Source organism: Rattus norvegicus, chromosome 16, assembly GCF_036323735.1.
Source record: "Rattus norvegicus strain BN/NHsdMcwi chromosome 16, GRCr8, whole genome shotgun sequence".
Taxonomy (NCBI): domain Eukaryota; kingdom Metazoa; phylum Chordata; class Mammalia; order Rodentia; family Muridae; genus Rattus; species Rattus norvegicus.
This window is the reverse complement of record NC_086034.1, coordinates 77,210,640-77,235,864: the sequence shown is the minus strand read 5'-3', so window position 1 is coordinate 77,235,864 and position 25,225 is coordinate 77,210,640. Positions and strand designations below refer to the sequence as shown.

General features: G+C 41.2%; 1 non-coding gene across 1 annotated transcript; it reads left to right on the top strand.

Moving 5' to 3' along the window:
• Window positions 1-17,179: 17,179 nt before the first annotated feature.
• On the top strand, window positions 17,180-19,519 carry Defa10 (defensin alpha 10). The gene is given in 3 exon segments (NR_172011.2): window positions 17,180-17,254; window positions 18,377-18,560; window positions 19,063-19,519. It is a non-coding gene; the product is annotated as a defensin alpha 10, transcript variant 1, non-coding (transcript).
• Window positions 19,520-25,225: the final 5,706 nt, after the last annotated feature.

The window sequence follows — 25,225 nt, the reverse complement described above, 5'->3', positions numbered from 1 at the left end:
ATTATTGTCTCTAAGCAAGACTCTGCAAACCAAGTACCAGAATGATAGAAAGAAATTCTTGGCTTGGGTCCATAGGAGTGTCAAGGTTATCATGCATTTTTCTGATGAATAATAAGAAAGGACAATGCTGTTGTTGGCATCCTAATCTCTGATCTCATAACCACCCCATTTAGATCAGAGCCACTCTCAAATCCATTGGCTATGTGGGAGGTAGACCACAAGGTTATCTTTATTTTTTACATTGTCCCAATTACCTAACTTTCAAAAAAATCAACCTCCTCATTCCAAATGTTAGGATTTGTATAAGCAGACCAAGGTCCTGTATTTGCCAAAGAAGCCCTAACTGTGTGTCAGTTCTACAGACACAACTGTAAGTAGAATTAAGCAGGAAAGACACTAAATAGAAGTGAGAAGGCTTATATCTATTCAGTCTAGTTAGTGGCACTTTTAAAAGGGGCCCTGTTGGAGTAGGTGTGGCATTGTTGGAGTAGGTGTGTCACTGGGGGTATGGGATTTGAGACCCTCACTCTACTTGCCTGGATGTCAGTGTTCTGTTAGCAGCCTTAGATGAAGCTACAGATTTCTGAGCTCCTCCTTTACCATGCCTGCCTGGTTGTTGCCTGTTCCTGCCTTGATGATAACGGTCTGAACCTCTGAACTTATAAGCTAGCCCCAATTTAAATGTTGTCTTATAAGATTTGCCTTGCTGGTGGTGTCTATTGACAACAATAAAATTCTTAACTAAGACAAGAAGCAATGCAGGAAATCACACCCAGAACTACTAAACACCTAAACTATATCTGATGGATATCTGATGAAGATGGATTTGTAGGCCTTATTTTAAACACACACACACACACACACACACACACACACACACACACAGATACATTCATACACTCATATCATGTGCTCAGGTCTTCAGCTATACCTTAAGATATCTAGGTGTAGTTTTCTTAAAATACCTTTCTCTATACTTCTCAATAGGTACTAAGTTATTGGAAAATGTGACTAATGTCCCTTCTATCACAAGATATCTTGTGACACACAGAGATACAGCAGAAGAGATCAAGTCCCAGGGAACAGTATCCTCAGTCACTACAGCACATTCATGTACCTGGATCATGAACCAAACATCATGGATCACAGAGGGAACTGGATACCCTATACCTCCAGTTCTTCACAACTACCCACCAGATTTAAGAGGCATATATGAGGATGTTTCCAAATTTATTCCTCACCCCCTTAAGTCACATAAAGTTACTAGTTTAACTCTAGTAAAATTAAAGGAGATTCTCAAGCTTTCCAAACCGCAAAAGTGCTAACAGGAGGTTTTGGTGGCTTTTGTGAACTCACATTCTCATTGATGCCCAGAAGATCCCTTCATTATAGATTCCAGCCTCTTTTACAGGATCTCTTTTGCTTTTCTTGGAGTGACTACTTTGGAGCTAATGCGGTAATGTTTAGAGCTCAGTAGACTAGAGCTTGATTCCCAACTCTCCTGCACTGAGAATCCTCTAAAACTCTGGGAAAAGAAGAACCTTTAGGGTAGCCATGACACCTGATGGCCAGTGCCAGGATTTCTGTCCCTTTTCTCTATGTAACTTTCCTGGAACACTCTGGACTTCTGGTCAGAGTCTCATGCAGAAAGGCCTTTTAATGTGGAAGAACACGATAGCTTTTGAGAAAAACTCACAAACAGGCCTGGGTTTCAACAGACTGCATTTCAGTGCATGCTCCTAGGTCTTTACCCATCAAATAGGATAGACTGTGGGTATAAAGATGGGGTGAAGAGAGAAAGACAAATCAGAGGAATATGGCCCTCAGGACTGAATATGATCCTGGGATGCAGGAGCCTTCTCCTAGGAGGCAGGAGAGTGTTGGGCCCTACCTGGGGGGTGTTTCCCTTCCCATTCCCTGACCCTTTTAGCCTGCTATAGCAAGAAGTTGTTTACACCCTTGGCAGCTGTTCTTAGCCCCTGATTTGGGGCGGGTACTTTCCATGACACCCTTCCCCCCCACAGAGCCTTCCAGCTTGTTGTTGCTAAGAGACCACACTTATAAAAGAATTTAGGGCAATGTCTCTTTTTATGAATTAAAGCCTGCACCATCGTTCGTTCATATGCAAGAAATGGCAGTCAAACTTTGGAGCATGGGGAATGGACTTGGTGTTTGGAGAGACTGGATTTTGGAGTATAGATGGTTTGTTGGAGGTTGTTTTGCTTTTCAAAGTTAGGGTTGTGCTCTAGTGTTACAAGGGGAACTTAAAGATTGTGGTTAATGATTGCCAATGTCGCATTGGCCACAGTTTACAGTTCAAGCACAGACAGGCTCAGGATTCTAACTCACACATATTTGTAATTAAAAAAAGTCAAAGAGATGGGTTGGGGATTTAGCTCAGTGGTAGAGCGCTTGCCTAGGAAGCGCAAGGCCCTGGGTTCAGTCCCCAGCTCCGAAAAAAAAAAAAAAAAAAAAAAAAACCAAAAAAAAAAAAGTCAAAGAGGTGGAGATTGTTACAGGACTTATGAAAGGTTGATGAGGCTATGGAACTTATAAGAGCATTATAGCCTATTTGCTCACTCCAACTGCTATTTCAAGAAATACATATACAATTATTATAGATTTATAAGATTGTTTTCATGCTCTTTCATTGCATCCTGGCAATTGTGATTTCATTTAGTGAGTTTGCTTATAATTTTGGAGAACCCATGAAGTGATACCATTGGAAAGTTTTGCCTTGAGGAATCACTTTTGGCCCTACATTATGTAAACATTTTTTGTCACTGCTTTAATACAAGAAGCTAAGACTTTGAATTTTCAGTGGAGAAAAGATCAAAGATGTGAAAAGCCATTGTTTACAAGCCTTTGCCTTTATGAATGTTCCTAGGTAAATAAAAACTGATAATGGACCAGCATATACCAGCAAAACATTTCAACAATTTTGTGATTATTTCGATATTCTTCATAAAACCAGTATCCCTTACAATTCTCAAGGTCAAAAATTGTAGAGTGAGCCCATTTGACCATAAAAAAACCAACTTGAAAGAATAAAAGAGGGAGAGTATACAGTCCCTCCTACTAAATTATCAACTACTCTTTATATCTTAAATTTTTTAATTGTGGATAAGGCTGGTCTCTCAGCAGCTGACAGGCACTGGAGGAAGGACAGAGCACATAATGGTTTAGTTAAATGGAAATATCTGGCCTCGGGAGCCTGGAAGCAACCTGACCCCATAATAGTCAGGGTGAGAGGATCAGTTCGCATATTTCCCAAGGATGCTGAGGCCCCAGTTTGGGTCCCTGAGCATTGTGTGCGTCCTGTGGACTACAGTCTACCCTGAGATATACTAAAACTTTGTGAAGAATTCCCTGACCCTGATGCCAGTGGGAATACATAGCACGGCACAGCCTACTGTTATTACAACAAACCACGCAACAGGTAAAATGGCAGCTCACACAAAGGTAGAACAAAAGAGTCTTAACCTAACTTTTCATCTTAAAAGATGGTCTATGTCTTGTTAAGGTTTTTATAAAGCCTCATTAAATAGCTCCCTTTTTCATTCATGTTTACTTTTAGTAATGTTTACATAGCTGATTTAAGTATTTAAGTATTACTGTTACCAATGCTAGTGTTAATAGGATGGAGAGATATTTTGTACCCCTTTAGTCTTGTTAGAAATGATAGTTATCTGCCTCCTAGACCAGCAGTTAGGTGCTGGCCTGAACCTCTAAGTATTGCCTCTTGAAGTATATCTGATATTTTTGAAACCTCCCTACATTTTTGCCCAAATAAGAAGAGTAACATTTTCTGAAATCTGTGCCATGTGTGTTGGCACCCTTTTTCCTTTTTGGTTCAGAATGGCACTAAGGCAGTGTCAAGGGAGGAGATTCTCAATTGTTCTTCCAGGTCCTATCCTACTGACCAGTTGCTGAGAGCAGGAAGATTCTGCATGGATTGTTCAAGTTCCTGGTGTGATCCCCATACCATTTCAGCCACTGCTGCTACAGTGACCAGTGTGGCCATATCTCAATTGGCAGCTGTTGTTGGGACTGTGGGACTATGGTAAATTCTGGAGAAGTCGCCACAGCATTGACTGTGCAGAATAGCGTTAATATTTAGATTCCGTTGGTCATTCTTAATCTCAACCAACAAACTGCTCTCAATTGGACTTTGTCTGGGAAATCCATGTTATATCTTGTTCTACCTTTTATCATTCTATGTGTGTAACCCTGTTAAGGTCCTTAATAGCAACAAGGCTGTTGGGGATTTAAATGCGTATCTTGATTGCTTACTCTTAGCAGCTGCCCTTGGGCTGTTTTAACGTCCCAACAGATGCAGTCTCAGGCTGAAAACAGGTTTGGTTTTCATTGGCCAGGAATAATCCATCAGCCCAAATTGGGCTCAGTTTGTACGACAAGTAGTTAGCCAAAGACAGGCAACTTTCTGGGACCATATTTGCCTAAGACAGAAATTCTGAGGCTGGTAGGGTTTTCAGAGATGGGAAAGAGTTTTGGAACCCCAGATTGATCCTAAGACAGGCGCTACTTAAGAAGAAATAAAAGAGGGGGAATTGCTGGGCCATACCTTGGTGTATTTCCCTTCCCCCTCGCTGAGCCTTTTAACCTGCTATAGCAAGAAGTTGTTTATACCCTTGGCAGCTGCTCTTAGCCCCTGATTTGGGGCAGGAACCTTCCATGGCACCCTTCCTCCCCACCCAGCCTTCCTGCTTGTTGTTGTAAGAAGTTGTTTATGCCCCTGATTGGGCCCGGGACTTTCCACCACACAGACTTTTCCTGTTTTCCTGGTTGGGGATTTTCTCCTGCCTTGTTGTTTTCCACGGCTTTTGCCTCAGGTATATAAGGAGATCTCAGTAAAGCCTTGATGGCACTCTCTGCAAACGGGTGACCTGTGTATGTGTTTTCTTTCAATCCCACAGACCTACGCCCATTATTCACACACTGGTGGCACCTGTGCCTCAGGAGAGATACCTATCTTGTTTGTTAATGGTCACTTAAAGATGGATCACAGAAATATGAGCTCTTTGAACTAGAGTAATATTTTAAGTGTTTGCATATCTGTAAGGGGAAAGGAAGGACGTGGAAATATGGACGAGTCGCACAAAGTTTCCTCATTCTCCCTGAATCATTTGGTGCTTCTCTGATCTGTGATTTCTACGTATACCATATGCCGTAGCCATTTGATGGCTGACTACGGCTACTTCATGAACAATGACAAAGTAAACAATAAGCTTCCTGGATCCGCAGCTGTTTAAGTAGTTATCAACAGTCATGTGGATTGCTCTTAGTGTAATCTCTTGCTTTTATAATGCACCTTGAACATCCATAAATGTTCAGAATACAACTCACACTTCCATTAATATATATCCCTGTAATTTATAGGAATGGCTACAGAGTCTGAAAATGTTTTCACTCTGCTGGAACTCAAGCCAAGGTCTTCGAGAAACACCTTCTAGAGCCTGTGCAGAAGAAGCTTCTGTCTTGAATATTTGTGACACAGTGTTTTCTGGCTCAAAACATGTCTCATTGACCCTTGCCAATCTTGGTGGCATATACCTATAATTCCAGCACTAGACAGAAGCCAGCAACTGGACAGCATTCACAATACCAGCTGGGCGATATACTGACAACCTGTCTTATGGGGAACAGAAATGCACACCACAATGGCTGAGATCACTCCACTGACTTTCTTCTAAGTGTCCTTCAAAGCTTTTTAAACATTAATTAATTAATTTACATCCCAAACATTGCACACACGCCCTCACACTCCTGGTCCTTTCTCACAGAGTCCTTCACCTTCCCCTCTCCTGCGAGAGAGTGGACTACTCTCATGGGTATTCCCCCAACATGGTGCATCAAGTCTTAGCTGAATTGGGAACATCGTCTTCCACTGAGGCCAGACAAGGCTGCCATGAATGTAGGATTATATCATTTTGCAGCAAGGTAGGCATAGGATAAGGCAAAGCCACCATTGAATGAAAAAGAAGGGTAGGCAGAGCAAACGTCTAGGAAGGAGAGAGGAGGAGGAGAAGATAGAGACCAAGATGGAGTCCATGGAGGAGAATGGTTTGGTTTTAGGTGAACTGAAGCGATTTTATCTTATCTTGGTAGGCGGTTTATATCTTTATCAAATGGCAGTGAATTTTCTGTGGGGATGAATTGTGGATTAAGAATTTAACATGTAAATCTAATTGCTAAATTACAAGTTCCTGGGACTTTGATTATATTAGGCTAAAGAGGACAGTGTGTGAAAGAAATGGCTGAGAGGCAGTTGGAGCTTGCTGATCTGGTTATGTTGCTGTGTAGATTGAGAATGCACAAGGGCCAGCAGAACAACGTGTGTGTGTGTGTGTGTGTGTGTGTGTGTGTGCGCGCGCGCGTGTGCGTGTGTGTGTCATACCTGGTAACTACTGTCTTGGGGACCATCTGAGGGGGAGACTAAAAGGGAGACAGTCAAGAGTGGAGGGCATGGTAGAGTAGCAGCCGGAGTGAGTGGATCCGGCTCCTGGGATCTGCTAGAAAATGTTCCTTTTTTATTTTTACCGCAACACAGAGATTGAGCTGCATGTCTGCCACAAATATGACCAGGGTCATAGCTTAGCCAGTGTTCACTCTTGAGTTGGTGGCTCGATCTCTGAGAGTTCCCAAGGGCTAGATTAGTTGACACTCTTGGTCTTCATTTTGGGTTCCCATTCACTTCAAGGCTTTCAATCCTTCCCCCAACACTTCCTTATGGGTTCCTAACTCCATACAATGTTTGCCTGTGAATATCTGAATATGTTTCAGTCACATGCTGGTTATAACTGCTCAGAGGACAGTTATGCTAGGCTCATGTCTGCAAACAAAGAAGAATGTCATTAGTAGTGTTAGGGACTTGTGCTTGCCCATGGGATGGGTTTCAAGTTGGGCTGGTTATTGTTTGGCTATGACTTCAGTCTCCGTTCCTTGTTTGTCCCTGCATTTCTTTTAGACAGGACAAGTTTTGGGTTGAAAGATTTGCTTGGCTATAAGAGGTAACCTCTTCAGATTCCGTGTCCCCACTGTTGGGCATCTTGGCTAAGATTACCTCAATTGACTCCTGGGAGCCTCACCCATCCCAGTTCTTTGGGACTTCCTGGAGATATCCCCCAATCCCCTGCCCTGAACCTCTAGCATTTGCACATTTCATTAATTCTCCTGACCTCTAGGCCTCTATAGTGTCTTTCCCACACCTTTTTCTGCCCCACCCCATCTTTCTCTTCCTCCCCTCTACTACCCACTTCCCTCCATCCCTTGCACTCTAATGACTATTTTGTTTCCCTTTCTAAGTGTGATTCAGGCATCCTAGTTTGGATCTTCCTTTCTTGTTTGGGTCTGTGTGTTTTGGCTAGATTCAAGTCAGTCTCTCTCTATTTCTCTCTCTCTCTCTCTCTCTCTCTCTCTCTCTCTCTCTCTCTCACACACACACACACACACACACACACACACAGAGTCAATAGTTTTTAATGGTTGCTTTGACCAGAAAAACAAATCTACTAAAAATTGTGATTCTTAAGTCTAAAATTCAATAGAGATAAAACTGTAAAATACTAATCTTGTAAGAGTTGCTAACTTGTCATAAACAACTTATATAAATAAGGATATAAACAAATATTATTATTGAGAGACTGCTCTAGCAGGAGTTGAGTCTATTGCTCCCAAGGAAGGAGGTCAGTGATTTAGCCAAGGAGAACAAAGAGAGAGTGAAGGGGAAAGAGGAAGAGAGACAGGCTGCATGCAGAAAGAGAGAGGTGGAGAGAGGAGAGAATGACTTGTCTGGAATAAAAAGGGTAGAGCCTCTGGGGAAATGCAGCCCTACATACTTAGTGTCAACCTGTACCTCAACAAGAATCAATGATTTGCTTCCAATGTCCATGAGATCTGAGAGCAACCAGAGATTAAGACAATACTAGGAATTCCAGGAATGCAAGAGACACCAGACGTTCTCTCACACCTGAACAAACACCAAGAAAGAGCACTGTGGTATTTGATAATTAAAGGGTCCTCCCCTTTTAGCTGGGCCTTAGTTCTAAAACAAACCATGGGAACTCAGGACAGGTGCAGCTTGAAATGGAAGTTCAGTTCATTACAATTTAAATTGAGTCTATGGACTTTCAGCGTTGTCTGAGTTTATAAAACTGGACACTAGGAATTTTTTTAATAAAATTTTGAAAAACTAAAATTCTTATTCTTGAATCTAAGTGTCTTCATAAAGGCAAATAACAAACGTTAGTTGAAAACAAGCTAATTCCTGAACAGATATACCTAGTCAGGACAGTTCCCGTGAAAGGGGTCCTTTATTGAAAGGGGGAAGAAATGAGGAAGAGAAAGATGGGTCACAGTCTTTGTCTTTTATCTGGGATTAATGTAAGTGACCCAGGTAATGACACACCCTTGTCCTTGAGACTGAATGAGGAGTCTTAATGTTTTATTGTTGAAGTAAAGCTGATTATCAGGCATTGTGAGTCATAATTTGCAAATATGACCATCATTTAGTAAATGGACATGGTCTGACCAGGAAATGGTGGCTGGAGTTCTGCTGACTTCCACCCTGGTCTGTGGCACAAAACAAGGACAGGAACAATGGGTTCATCCAAGACTCTGGGATGCAGAGAGTTAGGAGAAGACAAAGTATTGAAACTGAGTCCTGACTTGTGGCTCAGGACTGCGCATGCGGTGGAAGCCCAAAAGCCTATGTCCAGTAGGCCATGACCTCTGACCCTACCAATAAGCAACAAGCTTGCTGGAGTCCAATTTTCTTTATTCCCCACACTGACACTCAGTCTCTCCCACTCACAGGAGATGTGGAGCAAGAAGGAGAAAGAAAAAGCCTTAAGTGACCATGAAGTTGTGCATTAAAATATAAAATAAATTTTAGCCATTAGGGAGGGAATAATCCTGATTTTCAAAAATAACACTGAAAAATATACATGTACTCCAGGCATTTAATTATGAGGAAATAAGTAAGAAATACTTGTAGGGACAATGGAAACAGATGTTTGTCTTTTGTTGAAATAAGAATAGAATGAGAGACAAGGAGAAAGGAAATATTTGTGAGCAATATCAAGGAAAGAAATTGTGAAGGTGGTGAGATGGCTGAGCAGGAGGCCAGACCTGAGGGCCTACTACAGGACAGGGCTTCTGGGCCTCTCTTTAGGGTGTATCTTCAAATTCTCTCCTTCTGGTCACAGAGCGTCTCCTTAGGATATCTCTGTTAATTCCTTCCTTTGGGTTTAACTGCAAATTCTCTCTTCTTGTGTTTGCTGTGAAGTCACTGGAACTTGACTTTTTTGTACACTCTAGAAATAGGTAAAATAATGCTTCTTACCATATAACAGCATCAGTAACCCAATTGTCCTGTGAAAGTTGAGCAAAGAAAATTCTTCCTTAAGAAATATTCATGTTACCTAACTCAAAGGTGTTTTTGGAGATATTTTTGTTTCCTATAACCTTGTTTGGCAATTCATGGGAGAGAGATTGAAAGAGGATTACTCTGTGTGGCCCTGACTGTCCTGAAACTCACATTGTAGACCAAGAAACTGACCTCACACTTACAGCCTCCCCCTCTCAGCTATCAGTATTAAGGACTATATCACAAGCACCAGATCTGGCTTTTTTCTTTAACCTTACTATTCTTCTGCTTACATAAATAGTTTCCAATTTCGTGGGTTTTATCCGTATTGTGCATTTATGTGTCTGCATGTGTACCAGTGTCTCCTGCCCATTTTTTGTTTTTGTTTATTGGTTTTGTTTACCTGCTGCTTGAGGGGGGGCATGGCTTTAGAGTTGTGAGCAAGGTTTTAGAGAAGATGTGTGCAGGGAAACAGTAATCAGAATACTTTGTATGAAAAGTAATATTTTCAATAAAAAACTAGAAAAAAAAGGAAGAAATGTTTGTGGGCATATTCATGGTGAGTGAGAAAAGAAAGAAGCACTGAAGGCTATGGTCCCATCGTGGGGTCAGGCACTGTGTGAGGGTACAGTCTGAAGAGTACAGAAGCAGAGAAAAAAGTTGGCACACAAGTCAGTCAGGCTCAAGGTTAGAGGTAAGGGTTCAGGATCAACGCTGGGTCTTCCGTTACAATACGAGCGTTGTCTGAGGATGGAAGGAACATCCCCTTCAGAAGGGCAGAAGGAGAAAAGGAAGAATAGCACAGGAAAAATATCCTCAGTGTCAACAAAGTCACTTGGCTGTCTGTGACTCAGTGTCACCACCTGCTTCCTGCTTCCTGTGTACTTGCAGGGCAAATGTCCTAAGGGTTATGTCACAATGACAAGGGTCATGAGAACCATGCTTGGACAGAAAGACCTTGACTCAGGCACTGGTAATAGATGGCATGTGTTTATACCAGGAAATCGCTAACACAGAAATCCCAAGGTTTACAAGACAGTGGGAATGTAAGAGAACTTATAAACTATGGAGGCAATGACACTGACTACTATAAGCTTTTGAAAATATTGTAAAACATGGGCAACAGTGCTAACTTATTATATTTATGAAGAGCAACGTACTATCTTGTCTGAAATTATAATTGTTACATGAATATATACATGCACATATGCATGGTGGGCCAGAGACACTAAAGTGATGTTGGAAAAATGAAGGAGTGCTTTGTAGTTCATTGTTATTTCTCCTTGTATTAATCTTGTAAAAGCATCATCATATATTCAACATGGGCTCCAAAGAAGGGAAGTTAACATCCAATCTGAAACCTCAGATCTTGCACAGGATCCATTTGTGCACAAGGGAGGGCTAGCCCTTTTCCTTCTTCACAGGGTTAGAACTCCGCTGACCCACAGGAGGTGCTGGGTAAGATGGGTAACAGCTTGAGAACCTGTTTTTCTTATGTCCTCCTGCACTGCATTGTGAACCCTAAGACAGGTGGGATGATCACTTTTGCACTTGTTTTGCCTGACAAGCCTGGATGCAAAAACTCAAAAGAACTCTCAGCTACTATTAACAATGGGCTCTATTTCTGAGCAGTGATCTGACATGTGAGTTAGTACTTGTGAAAACTGGCCAAACAATCTTTTCTTCAGATATTTCTAGAGAATACATGTTATTTATTGGTGGTCTCATAAGGAATTGCAGAGGAGTGAATCAGTAGAACTAGAACTTACAGAGAAGATGTAGAGACCACTTGCCAACAGATGTCATTAAACCTTGATCCCCTATCAGGTTCTAAACAAGGAAAAAAATAATCTCACTAAATGGTAAAAGGTATCTCTGTAAAACACAGAAGTTAACTTGGAATGTGGGGCAGTGGTAAAGTACAATAGATTTGGCCACATCCATTGCCTAACATTTATCGTCTATGAGTAAGGCAATTGACCTCTTCCAAGTCCCATTACAACCCACAACCCATTGGTCAATAAAGTGGCTACATTATTGGGTTATTGTGAAAACCTCTGATAGCAGGAGAAAAAGATCTTAGCAATTAGTCAGTATAAGGGAATATGTTGTGCTGTACATGTTACCTGCCTGAAGAATGCTACCTGGTTTATCATGCATTTCAAAATGTCATGGTTTCTATGAAGTTATGACTCCAAGCTGCCCCAACTCTGCAATAAATGAAAATTTAGTAATATTTCATTACATAAGAAGTGGTCAATTTCAATAGCATGTAACTATTTTCTCCAATAGTCAATGCTTATATTTGTTAAACTAATGGGGAATGTATCTCCGAGTTCCACATACCTCAAAAATTTTATGACATTAATCTCCTTGTTAAAGAGACGCCACCGAAAAAAGTAGTGTCCCAAATTTTGGTCAAAGGTGTTACGTATTAGGATAAATGAGCAAGGACACCAAAGAAGACAAGATAACGTTGTGCTCTCGGGCCACTGGTGCTGAGTGCTGATGACCACTCCATTGCTTCTCTTTTATCTCCAATAAATTGCTTGCACTATGCTTCCTGTGTGTTTGCATTCTTTTGATGTTCTCCACAAGGCTCAGTCAAGACTCTGGATATATAGTCTCAGTACCTTCAAGGTAACCTTTTGCAGATGAACAAATAATTTAGCTTTTACTTGCAAAATACAGGCTCCAAATACTAACAATTTAAGGATGACTCTGGGTTGAGACACAAATGTAAAGAAAGCTCAGAATGCTTCTGATCCTGCCACATGCCTCTCCTGACTTCTCACTCTTCCTTCCTGTAGTTTGACTCATTCTCAAAGACATTGATTTTATGTTAAGAAAAGCAACCACTTTGGGCCTCAGGTTTATAAAGTTCTAAAATCTAATTTTTTAGAGAACTAATATATTCTTTAAACGTGTTGAAGTTTCAATGAACCATGCCTGTATTAAGCTGTGGATTGTTATGGCTCTGTGGAGACAACTTTACCAATATTAGAGAAGGTTAGTCAGAGATAGAATGGGTACAATGAAAACAAAGGCATCCCACTTTGTGATGTGCATGTTATCTGCAGTGTCAACACTTGTATAGACAAAATATATTTTCTATACAGAAAACTTCATGTACAGAAAGTGGGCCTGTCTAATGAGTCCAGTGCTCTCTGCAAGGTATACTCAAGTGAGTTACCTTATAGCTTTGGAGAGCTTAATGCAACTTGGAAGAGAAAGCCAAGAAAAATAAAAAAAAATGTCTGTGGACAGTTTTCCTTTCATCCTGATTCTCCAGTGATTCTGCAGGGTGCTAAGTGTTAGACTCTAAATCATCACCCACTCCTTAAGGGAAAACCATGTATGGATGAAAGGACAGCAGTGATGGTGACCTTGTACGTTGCAGCTTCTAGTAGCACAGATGGTGTGAGTTCCCAGCAGTCATTCATGTGGGCATTCAATACGAACAGAACCATACTGGGAGAATTGAATGCCCTCCTCACACTTTGGGGAAGGCAGAATTCGAGAAGCATCTTACTTGGTAGTCTATGGTAACCATGGCATATGCCAGCTCTAGTGACTGAGCTAGTAGATTAAGTCTAACTCTAGCCAGTGTAATCCTTTTACCCTCAAATATTACAGAGTACTCACTATGCAAACATAATACGCAGATACCACATTCCCATAAGACTTTAAACAAGGCACTTGTGACCTGGTCCAAATGAATTTAACAATTCAGACTAATGTGGAGTCAACCTTCTGAAATGTAATAGTCTAAAGTTCTCTGAGGCCTCTCCACTAGCTGACAGAACTAAAAGCCTCTCTTGTCTTTATCTCCAGAGAGATTATTCCAACATCTCTGCCTGTTGCAAATTCTTCTCCCTGGATGCAATAAGCTCATGTAGTCTTCCTTCCCCTTTTGCAGTTTAGGGTGAAATTGTCTTGTAAAATGAGAGCGTTCATGTCTTTTAAACTGACCTACTGCAGTGGTAAAAATACTGGATTCATAATGATAAGTGTTTATGCCAGTATGTGCATATTGTGAAATGATAAAGTGTGGCATTAGCATATCTGTCACCTCAGGTATTTATAATTCTGTTATGGTGAAACACTAAAATTCTACTGTACTATACAGAGTGTTTTGAAATGCATAATCCGTTATTATTTCCGACCATGCTATTATGTAAGAGTCCACCACAACTCATTGCTTCTATGTATATGTAATTCTGTACCTGATGACCAACCTACTGTCATCGACCTTGACCTCGTCAGCCTCTAGTTGCAAGTATTCTATTCTGACATCCCATTAAATTGCTTCTTACTATGGATATATGTGAACGTGATATTCTTCACTGTGTGTGTGTCTGGATATTACACAGTAAGTGTCCTCCAGAGCCATCTCAGTTATAAAAATTCCATCTTTTTATGGTTGAGTACTGTTTCACTATGTACATACACAAACTCTCTCTCTCTCTCTCTCTCTCTCTCTCTCTCTCTCTCTCTCTCTCTCTTTCTCCCTCAACTTCCTACACACAAACAGACTCACACAGAGTGTTTACACACATGTATCATTTCTTTTTATCCACCAACATACTGAGAGATATCTCCTGGCAATAATGTACAATATACAGAGCTACAGTACATAAAGCATAGTATATTTCGCTTTTTGAAAGTTTGAAAGTTTGAAAGTTCGGTCTTCTGAACTCTTTCTAAATTCAGAAACAGAATATAAGGGATTAAGACATCATATTTTCCTGTCCTTCACAACTTTCCTTTGCCACTCAAAGTTCCACAGATCATTTAAGAAATTTTCAGATTAAGGAATAGACTCTCTAATGTGGCCCAGATGTTCACCTTCCCAGCTTCTTAATACTTGGACCCCTTAGGTGACAGTGACCTTCTCCTCATTCTCTTCAGCCCTCTAGCCAATGACCACATGCCTACACACATGCCATTGTCTAGTTCTCTGCCGTTTGGGTGTTAACCTAAACTCTAGGTTTGTAACCTATTCCTCTGCCTTCCTGCCCCCTCAGGTGGATGACCCTGCTTCTTTGATAATGTTCCTTATTAAAGTCGTCCTTGAGAGTCAGCTCAGAACTCTGATGCCCAGTGTGTACACAGAACAATTGTACATGTCAGACGTTCTCTGTTAGGAAAGATCATACTTCCTACATGTATTAATTTGGAGTCTTAGATTCGCAGTTCATGAACAACTCCCACCTCAGAATTTTCACTCAGTTTCTTGAGAACCATAAGAGGTTAGAAAAACTGGTTGGTTCAGGAAATAAAAGTGTTGCCCTGGCCTTTCTTTCTCTTTCTGTTCCTGATGGCGCTAATATGAAGGCAAAGAGTATGAAGGGAAGATCTAGGAAAGGTTTTGTAGTTTGAAATCCTAGGAAAAGAACACTTGCTAGTTTTTCTCTTATTCTAGAAATCACCAAAGACATAAAGCACACCCCTCTATATCCCTCTTCAAGGACACAGACCTGAAACCCACTTGGGTTGCAACCTGTTCCCACAGCCCCATAGTAGAAATCTGGATAAACAGTGAATAGCAAGTAGTTCATCAAAACATCTCAAGCAGTTCAAGACCGTTTGCCACTTATCTAGGATGTGTATCTGGGTCATTCTTAGATACTAGATTCTTACGTGAAAAGATGAAGTCCCCACTTTGTCAATGTATTGACAAAGCAAAGGTCGACATTCAAAGTGATCATCGAAAGTCCAACCTTCTTTCACTGAGTATGTACTTGAACATGCCCTGCTCTCCTACTGCTGTGTAAGATATCATTACAAGAAGAAATGGATTTCAAACAACACACACATGGGTTCTACCTCATATTTATCATTTGGACATTGGTCAGTGCCGAGGGCTCAGAGATGAGTGGTTCTCTAGGATTTGGAGGTGAAAGTGGAGAAAAGCACTCCAGCATGGCAAGCTGGTACTGGTGTGAGAAGGAAGAGTGAGATGGGCTGTGAGCTGAGAGCAAATGTTAAGTGTAAAACCACCCATCCAGGCTCAGTACAACAGAATATCAACCTTTCTGAAGAAGAGGGGCATTTCATGATGGATATTTTTAAACATTATGAACCAAAAATTTTTCCCAAGAAAGTGGCACAAAAATAGTTCTGGTCTACCACTGTAAGAGCCCTCAATTCTTCCCCTGTGCCTCCCCCAACAACCATAAAGTATGGGAAATGGCTTCCCGTGTAAACATCTGCCTTAGTCCATTGGTCTTTGATAATAAGATACCACATACCAAGTCATATAATCATCATACTATACACAGAGGTGGTACCATTTCCTACAGTACTGGGTGATATGAAGTCTCAAATAAAAGTGACAAAAGATTTGCTCTTGGCAATAGCCAATTTCCTGACTTATAAATGACATTTTCAGACAATATCAGCACTTTCTCAAAGGGCAAGTTGGTTCCCTGAGCTTCTTTTATAAAAGAACTACCCTACCCTGGGGCCTCTTCTTTTTTAATCAAATCCCCTAACAGAAGACTCCACTTGACAATGTCATAACCTTTGGGAGTATGACTTCCATACGTCAATCTTACTAAGACTTGGACTGGAGAGATGACTCAGTGGTTAAGAGTACTGAGTGCTCTTCCAGAGGTCCTGAATTCAATTCCCAGCAACCACATGGTGGCTCACAACCATCTATAAATATAAAATAAATAAATCTTTAGAAAACATTTTTACTAAGACTTATGCATTCTGGCCACATCTAGTAAAGAAAAAAATGACATATTAACACTTAAATCTTGGAGAAAAATGCAGCATGTGGACCTGTGTGAGTTTTTGCTACTCGACAGAAATTACAATGTTTATGCTCAAGAGGAGCTGAGACAAGCCTGCATTCCAACAGCAGTGTCAGAGGATTTGAGGCCATGTCAAAGCACTATTTTTCTCTTATAGACGGTATGGTGCAAAGTCAATGCATCTCCAACATGGAGGTCCATTCTGATCATGCTGGGTCTAACATAGTCTTTCTACATGGCCAGTACTGGTTTAGGCATAATGCCTCTGATCACATACCACTTGGTAAGAGGAGCTAGCTCCATTCTCTCTGCCATATGTCCAGCCAGTGGGACATTCAGAAGACATTATATCTCAAGGAACAAGGGCACGAATGTTTTGCCCCTATGGCTCTGGAGAACTCTTTAGCCTTATTAGTGGCCAAGACTTGTTGCATGCTGTTCTTTCAGAGTATGACTTAAAATAGATACTTCAATCACATGGGTGACTCCATTAGAACCTGCAGGAGAACTTATATATAATCTCAATATAGTATAGTGTCCTTGCTCTGCTGAAAGGCTTAACTAGTTCCAACAGTTAAACTTAGGTCCTAGGTAGGTTCACTGAGAACTAGTTTTCAATTCCTTCTCTTTGTGCTCATTGAATATGTATTCTAGTCATCTCCACAAAGCCTAAATCCTCATTTGCAAGCCACACATTTCCTGTGCACTCTCTCACACTTTCTGATACCAGAGTTTAAACTTCTGCCACAGAGCTATGCAGCGCAAACTCCTTGGAGTGTTGGGCAAATGGATGTTATATAGTGTTGGACTAGATAAATAAGACTCTTTTTTTTTTTTTGGTTCTTTTTTTTTTCGGAGCTGGGGACATAAGACTCCTTTTTGTAAGCCCTGCTTTGCCCACAGCTTTTCTAAATTGCCTAACTGCCCTTGCACCACAGGTGTTTGAGGTATCCAATAGAAATTAACCACAAAAAATTAAGACATCACAAGTGACACTTAAATAGGAGAAGTCTGTCCAAGATGTTTCAGCTGCTCCTGTATCCCAAGGCCTGGAAAGAAGAGCACTGTGTCTCTTGCTCTGCTCTCCTTGCATATGCCAAAGGTCTGCAAGTAATGAATGTAATTTTGAAAGTATGGGTATGTCACTGAGGCCTAGGTGCAAGGGACTCCCTAAAGGCAAGGGTGCTCTGAAGGAGGCCATGTCATGAGACCCCCTTCTAGTGTTCTTCTATCTGGGGCTCTGGTATCTGAAAAGGACAGTAATTACTGGTTAAGGGGAAACTCAAAAAGCTTTCACAAAACACAAATGTCACCCTTGTCATTGCAGTAGGGATAACAATATAATCCTTAAAATGTCTGTGTAGTAAAAGAAATATCTCTTATTTTGCTTTGCTTTGGCTACTGAGTTGCACACATTGTCTATATATTTTGGGTATTAGTTTCTTTCCAAATGTACTCTTTGCTAATTTTTACCCCCATGTTCTAGCTTGCTACCTCACCATGATGTTTATTTCCTCACCTGTGCAAAGACTCTAAGGGCTGCAAAGCCCAGTGGTATCCCATAATCCCCCTTGGCCACCTGCCTCGTTCCCAAAACTTTTGGTTTCCTGCAAGACATCACTTTACAGACCTAGTTCTGAGTTGTATTCTACTAGCTTTATGCTTTTACTTCTTATCTCCAGGTCTTTGCTTTACTTGAGATAAGGTCAATGTGGTCAATAAGCATTGACTCTCTACATCATCTGGATTCAGGTGTTACCCCTGAATGTCACCTTCAGTCATAAGATAAGAATACACCTTCAGAGATTTAGAGGAATTGGTCCTTAGACTTAATGCATGAAAGTGCTGTTCCTTTTCTCCTTTTTAACATTAAAATATAAATACTCATTCAAATATAAGTACATAATCCAAACGGTAACAGGAAACCATAGCAGGGTCCTCCTCAGCCTCACCAGGTTAAGTCAAAAGTAGCCACCAAACACTGGACCATATTTTGTTATGAGGGATGCTGTGAGATCAAATGTATCAAGAAGTTTTTGAGAACAAATCCCTTTCCTTATCAATGTAGACACTTTCTACCTGCAGGGTCTATCTCAAATTCTTCTCTTTACATCCACCCCCATATACACAGAAAGCCACACACACAAACACACACACACACACACACACACACACACACACACACACACACACGCACGATTCCTGACATTTTTTCATCCCTTAGGAAACCCACAGCCATGAGGACACTCACTCTGCTCACTGCCCTTCTCCTGCTGGCCTCCACACCCAGGCAGAATCTCCCCAAGGAAGCCCTAAGGAAGCTCCAGATCAGGAGCAGCTGGACATGGAGGACCAGGATATTTCCGTATTCTTTGGAGGAGATAAAGGCACTGCTCTCCAAGATGCAGGTGAGAGACGTCATCATACTAGAGACATGGAGGAGAGAGAAGGTGTGGGGTATGCTCTGAATTTTGGTCACCCATTTAACTTCTTCTTTATGTTCCTCATTTCACAGCAAGAGACAAATAGGTCAATTTATTGCTGCAAAATTTGTTTGTGAATATCATGGGGTTTAATATATAAGAAGACTCAGTGACTGTTTTTTTCTAGATCTAAATGACTAGACTTGCATTTTATTTTGTCTATTACATTGTAAAAGTTGGAGATGTGTGTGTAAGTATTTATGTAATAGCAGGCACGCATAAAATGATAACAAAATTAAGACAAAAGGGCATCGGTCTTTAGTTTTGTGATTACTATTTGTATTTATTCCTATTGATCATGATTGTTCATGCTGCTGTCACTAACAATCAAGGCAGCGAGCCCACTTCACACAGCACGAATGTTGCCCAAGATTCTTCCTCCCTGTTGTCAGGCACTAAGTACTTCCTATGATGTCTGTTTCCCCAGCAGGCTCGACCTGCTCTTGCAGAATCGGAACCTGTGTTTCTGGAGAATGGCTCTCTTGGGTGTGTCGAATCAATGGCCGGATCTACCGTCTCTGTTGCCGCTGAGCACGAAGAAGAAGAAGAAGGAGGGGGAGGAGGAGGAGGAGGAGGAGGAGGAGGAGGAGGAGGAGGAGGAGGAGGAGGAGGAGGAGGAGGAGAAGGAGAAGGAGAAGGAGAAGGAGAAGGAGAAGGAGAAGGAGAAGGAGAAGGAGAAGGAGAAGGAGAAGAAGAAGAAGAAGAAGAAGAAGAAGAAGAAGAAGAAGAAGAAGAAGAAGAAGAAGAAGAAGAAGAAGAAGAAGAAGAAGAAAAGAAGAAGAAGAGAATCCATTTGTCATATTACTTGAAGGAGACTGTTACTTATAGTATGTTGTGTCCTAGACTTTTCTCTTTCTTTATATCCAAAAAAAGTCCTTATATCATGTTATTCCTGTGTGTGCTTGATTATTTTCTCCAAGCAAGACTCTGAGAACCAAGTACCAGAACACTAGAAAGAAATTCTTGTCTTGGATCTGTAAGAGTGCCTAGGTTATCACACATTCTTCTGATGAATAATAAGAAAGGTCAGTTCTGTTGTTGGCATCCTAAACTCTCGTCTCATAACTCCCCCATATTTATATCAGAGCCACTCTCAAATTCATTGGCATGTGGGACATAGACAACATGGTTATCTTCCTTTTTATATTGTCCCAATTACCTAACTTTTCAAAGAAATCAACATCCTCATCCCAAATATTAGAATTTGAACCAGCAGGCCAAGGTCCTGTATCTGCCAAGGAAGCCATAACTGGGCGTCAGTTCTACAGACACAACTGTAAGCAGCATTAAGGAGGAAAGACAGTAAATGAGAAGTGTGAGGGCTTATATATCCTCAGCCTATTAGTGGCACTTTTAGAAGGGGCTCTGTTGCAATAGGTGTGGCCTTGTTGGAGTAGGTGGGGTACTGTTGGTTTGGGCATTAAGAACCTTACCCTACCTGCCTGGATGTTAGTGTTCTTTTACCCTTAGATGAGGCTACAGAAATCTGAGCTCCTCCTGTACCATGCCTGCCTGTATGGTGCCCTATTCTTGCCTTGACGATAATGGATTGGACATCTGATTCTGAAAACCAGCCCCAATTTAAATGTAGTCCTTATAAGATTTTCCTAAGTAGTGGTGTCTGTTGACAAAAGTAAAACTCTAACTAAGACAAGAAGCAACACAGGAAATCACACCCAGATCTACTCAATACCTGAAGAATCTGTATCTCTGAGGAGGATGGATTTGTAGGCCTTAGTTTAAACTCTCTCTCTCTCTCACACACACACACACGCACACACACACACACACACACACACAAACACACACACACACAAACACATATAGCTCAGGTCTTCACCTATACCTTAAGCTATCTAGGTGTAGGTTTCTTAAGAAACTTTTCTTTCTGCTTCTAATAGGTACTAAGTTATTGGAAAATGTGACTAATGTCCCTTCCATCACTAGATATCCTGTGACACACAGTGATACAGCAGAAAGAATCAAGTCCCAGAGAACAGTATCCTCAGTCACTACAGCACATACAGGTACCTAGATCATGAACCACACATCATGGATCACAGAGGGAACTGGAGTTCCTATTCCTCAAGTTCTTAACCACCACCCACCAAATTTAAGAAGCATATAGGCAAATGTTTCCAAATTTATCCCTCAGCCCCTTAAGTCATGTGAAGATTCTAGTTTAACTCTAGTAAAATAAAAGGAGATTCCCAAGCTTTCTAAACTGCAAAAGTGCTAACAAGGGTTCGTGGTGGTTTTCCTGAACTCACATTCTCATTGATGCCCAGAAGATCCGTTCAGTCATAGACTCCAGCCTATTTTTTTTTATCCCTAAAGTCTTAAATTTATTTAAGTGTTTAGTTAGGCGGAAGATGATAGTATTTTCATCAAGTACAACAGCATTTCTTAAGGATCCCCAAAGTGTGTTCTTTCCATCTCCCAGATATACCCTAAGCTAATTTTAAGTGAAGACGAAGAACTTGTAGCCATGAAAGGCAACTCCAAAATTCTTATTGGTCTTCAATAATTCCTGTGAGATGCCAAGGTTTGGCTCTCGGAACAAGTTTATAGAATACATTGTTCAGTAAAAGACAGTATGCTTCCTTTTCATTAAGAGTTGTCAAGTGACAACAGTCTCCCCAAGAGGATATGTGTGATGTCAAATACCAGCCTTAATAATAAAAACAATCGACAGGACACAAACCAACTGCCCAGGGACAAAAATCTAACTCATCTCCATATGGACCATTAAAAATAAAAGATATTTGTTGAAAATGAAAATAAAGACCTTGTCTTGGATAGTTGAGCAAAGCTGATGTTTACAAAGATATTGGAGTTTTCCAACAAAATCATCTGGGGTTTTGTAAACCCCATCAAAATTGAATATTTAACAAGAATCCTAACAACTTTTGCTTTGAACATTTGGTTTTCAAACATTTCATATCCTGCCTAAATCTTCCCTGGCTTGACTTGACTCCAGCCTATTTTACAGGGTCTCCTTACTTTTCTTGGAATGACTGCTTTGGAGCTAATGTGGTAATTAATGTTTAGAGCTCAGTAGACTGGAGCTCGATGCCCATTTCTTCTGCACTTAGAGTCCACTGAAGACTCAAGGGAAAAAGAAGAACCTTTAGGGCAGCCAAGATACCTAATGAATTCTTGGTCGTATCATGAAGAAAGGACTTTTAAATGGAAGAACACAATAGATTTTTGGAAAAACTTACACACAGGACTCTGTCTCAACAGACCACATTTCAGTGCATGCTCCTAGGTATTCACCCATCAAATAGGATGAATGTGGGTGTAAACATGGGGTGAGGAGAGAAAGACAGATCAGAAAAATATGCCCTTAAGACTGAGTGTGATCTTTGAGTTCCTTCTCAAAGGATGCAGGAGCCTTCTCTTAAGAAGCAGGAGAGATGCTCTTCTTGTCAATGGTCATTTAAAGATGGATCCGAGTAAAATGAACTCTTTGAATTAGGGTTAAAATTTAGGGTTTGCATATGTGTAAGGGGAAGGGAAGGACATGGAAATATGGACAGGCCACACAAAGTTCCTTCATGCTCCCCGAACCCTTTGGTGTTTCTCTGATCTGTAATTTCTATCTACACCATATGTTGCATCCATTTGATGGCTGGCTATGGCTGCTTCACAAGCAAAGAAAAAGTAAACAATAAGCTTCCTTGATCCCCAGCTGCTTAAATAGTTACCAACTGTCACATGGATTGCTCTCAGTGTAACCTATGGCTTTTATAATACACCTTGAAATTCATAAATGTCCAGAATACAACTCACACTTCCATTAATATACATCCCTGTAATTTATAGGAATGGATTCAGAGCTTGAAAATGATTTCACTCTGCTGGAACGTGACCTGATACCTTTGAGAAAAACCTTCTAAAGCCTGTACCAAAGAAGCTTCTGTCCTGAATCCTTGTGACACAGTGTTTTCTGGCTCTAAACATGTCTCATTGACTCATGCCAGGCTTCATGGCATATGCCTGTAACTCCAGCCCTGGGCTGAACCTGAAAACAGGACAGCATTCACCATGCCAGATTGGACTATTTACTGACACCCTATCTCATAGGAGCAGACATGCACACCACAATGGCTGAGATCACTCCACTGACTTTCTTCAACGTGTCCTTCAAGGCTTTTTAAACATTAATTAACTAATTTACATCCTAAATATTGCACACACTCCTACTCCTGGTCCTTTCTCCCAGAGTCCTTCACCTTCCCCTTCTCCTCTAAGAGCATGGGCTACTCTCCTGAGTGTTTCCCCAAACTAGTGTGTCAAGTCTTAGCTGAATTAGGAATTTCCACTGAGGCCAGAAAAGGTAGCCATGGATGTAGGATTATGCCATTTTGCAGCAAGGCAGTTCCAGGATAAGGCAAAGCCTGTTATTAGTTGAGAAAGAAGGGTAGGCAGAGAAAATGTCTAGGAAGGAGGGAGGAGGAGGAGAATGGAAAGATCAAAATGGAGTCTATGGAGGAGAATGGTTTGGTTTTAGGTGAACTAGATCGCTTTTTATCGTGTCTAGGTAGGTGATTTATATCAGTATCAATTGGTAGTGAATTTTTTGTGTGGATTGTGGATTGAGAATTTAACATGTAAATCTAATTGCTAAATTACAAGTTTCTGGGACTTTGATTCTACCAGGCTCAAGAGGACCGTGTGGGAAAGAAATGGCTGAGAGGTAGTTGAAGGTTGCTGATCTGGTTCTGTTGCCGCTTAGAGTGAGAATGCACAAGGGCCCAAAAACAAGCTGATTGTGTGTGTGTGTGTGTGTGTGTGTGTGTGTGTGTGTGTGTGTGTGTGTGCACGCGCGCCATACCTGGTTTCTACCACCGTGGGGACCAACCAGACAGGGAGGCTAAAACGGAGATAGCCAAGGGAAGGCAGCTTGTGTACTACATGGTAGAGTAGCAGCCAGAGTGAATGGATCTAGCTCCTGGGAAGTGTTAGAAAATGTTCCTTTTTGATTTTTACCACAACACAAAGAGATTGAGCTGTATGTCTGCCATACATGTGCCCAGGGCCATGGCTGAGCCTGTGTTCACTCTTGGGTTGGTGGCTCAATCTCTGAGAGCTCCCAGGGGCTAGATTAGTTGACTCTCTTGATCCTCCTGTTAGTTTCCCATCCCCTTCAGGGCTTTCAATGCTTCCCTCAACTCTTCCTTATGGGTTCCTGATCTCTGTCCAATGTCTGTGAATATCTGAATATGTTTCAGTCAGTTGCTCGGTAGAACCACTCAGAGGACAGTTATGCTAGGCTTATGTCTGCAAACAAAACAGAATATCACTAATAGTGTTAGGGATTGGTGCTTTCCCATGGGTCGCTATTCAAGTTGGGCTGGCTATTGTTTGGCCATGCCTTCAGTCTCTGCTCCACTTTTGTCCCTACATTTCTTTTAAACAGGATAAATTTTGGGTTGAAAGTTTTGCTTGATTATAGGAGGTAACCTCTTCAGATTCCTTGTCCCCACTCTTAGGCATCTTGGCTAAGATCCCTCCAATTGTGTCCTAGGAGCCTCACACATCCAAGTTCTTTGGGACTTCCTAGAGATATGCCACACCCCATGCTCTGAACCTCTAGCATTTGCAGAATTTCAATAATTCTCATGATCCTGTAGGTCTCTATCTTCTCTTTCCCACATGCTTTCCTGACCCCATCCTCCTCTTCCTCCCCCCTACTACCCACTTTCCTCCATCCCTCTGCCTCAAATGACCATTTTGTTTCCCTTTCTAAGTGTGATTGAGGCATCCTAGTTTGGGTCTTCCTTTCTTGTTTGACTACTTTGGGGTTGTGGGGTTTGGCTTGATTTAAAGCACATTGGAATACTAGAAACATTATCAGGGTTTGAAGGCTTTAGTCTGAGATTTTTTCTAATAGTAACTCACTTTGCTGAACTTACAGAGTTCTTAGGTGTAGTCTCCTTAACTGCCTATTTGAATTATGTCATGGAATCAGCCTAGCCTTCTCATGCAGTAACCTCCCTTCTCTCTTCTCAGTCTTTCTCTCCCGCCCACCCTCTCTCTCTCTCTCACACACACAGACACACAAATACAAACACATACAAAGTCAATAGTTTTTGCTTTGACCAGAAAAACAAATCTACTAATAATTGTGATTCGTAAGACTAAAATTTAATAGAGATAAAACTGTAACATACTAATCTTTAAAGCTGTGAACTTGTCATAAACAAGTTATATAAATAAATATATAAACAAATATTATTATTGAGAGACTGCTCTAGCAGGAGTTGAGTTTATTGCTCTGAAGGAAGAGGGCCAGCGATTTCGCCAAGGAGAACAAAGAGAAAGAGAAGGTAAAGAGAGAGACAGGCTGTATACAGAGAGAGAGAGAGAGAGAGAGAGAGAGAGACAGAGAGAGAGAGAGAGAGAGAGAGAGAGAGAGAGAGAAGGAGGAGGAGGAGGAGAGAGGAGAGAACAACTTGTCTGGAATACAAAGGAAAGAGACTCTGGGGAAAGGGCAGCCCTAGAGACTCAGTGTCAACCTGTACCTCAACAAGAATCAATGATGTTTTTCCAATGTTCAAGAGCTCTGAAAGCAACCAAAGATT